Genomic DNA, 952 nt, shown 5'->3' with positions numbered 1-952 from the left:
GGAAGTGGCTTCAGCTTCTCAGTGCTGTGCTTTTACCAGTTGTGCCACCAGGGAGAGCCAAGTCCCATAATATTTTAATATCTTGCCAAATTTTGTTTGTAAAGCAAGTCAGTAAGGAGTCCATATTCAAAGGAATGGATGTTTGCATTCAATACTCAATAAGAAGAGTAGCAAGGAATTTGGGTATATTCTGGATAGTTTGGATAACATGCTCTGGATCTGGATCAGATATTTACACTTTATACTTGAACAAAAACTTGTCTGCATTAGAAAATATCTCCAGATATTGTCATAGAGAGGCATTTGGATTTAGTGGGTACTAATAGCTATTCTAATATTCAGTGTAGAGACAGAAAAACAGCACTTTTTATTTTTAGCAAATCATTCCCTAGTTGGGTTTTAATTTCTTTTCTAGGTGTGCCTCAAAAACATTTGCAATACTTTCTGTGTTAGTTTTTGAAATAGCACTTTTGCTTTTGAAAATAGTTTATATATTTTTGGATATTTAAATAGTAAGAAGTTGAGATTTGCAAAGAAAAAACCAATTGTAATTAAAATCAGTTTTTCTTTTTTAAAAAGATTTATTTATTTATGCATACAGAACTGGGGTACAGGCCAGAGGTGCAGAGACAGAGCGGGGAGTAGAATAGGCAGATTGAGGAAGCACACTGTTGAGGGGAGTAGCAGATAGGTCAAGAGAGGTCTGCTGCGCCATGTGGTCACCTCCCTGGCTGGGGATTGAACTTGCACTGCAGTGGCTGCACTGTTATAGCTTCATAGTGCTGTGCTTTAACCCACTGTGCCACCAGAGAGGGCCCTAAAGTCAATTTCTAATGCAAACAGATCTAGAAGGAAATCACTCATTTTGAAATTCAATTCCTTTTGAAGGGCATGAGTTTTTTGTTTTTGTTTGTTTGTTTTTTTAAACTGGAAGATAATAGGAACTCACTGG

At 36.9% G+C, this 952-nt stretch overlaps 1 protein-coding gene across 1 annotated transcript in view; it reads right to left on the bottom strand.

The window, feature by feature from the left end:
* The window catches only part of CNGB3 (cyclic nucleotide gated channel beta 3), a 101,530-nt gene that overhangs the window by 37,738 nt on the left and 62,840 nt on the right, over window positions 1-952 (bottom strand). The window lies entirely within an intron of this gene.

This window comes from Condylura cristata, unplaced genomic scaffold, assembly GCF_000260355.1.
Source record: "Condylura cristata isolate star-nosed mole 26May11 unplaced genomic scaffold, ConCri1.0 scaffold00009, whole genome shotgun sequence".
In the NCBI taxonomy this organism is placed as follows: domain Eukaryota; kingdom Metazoa; phylum Chordata; class Mammalia; order Eulipotyphla; family Talpidae; genus Condylura; species Condylura cristata.
This window is presented reverse-complemented; position numbering and strand designations above follow the sequence as displayed.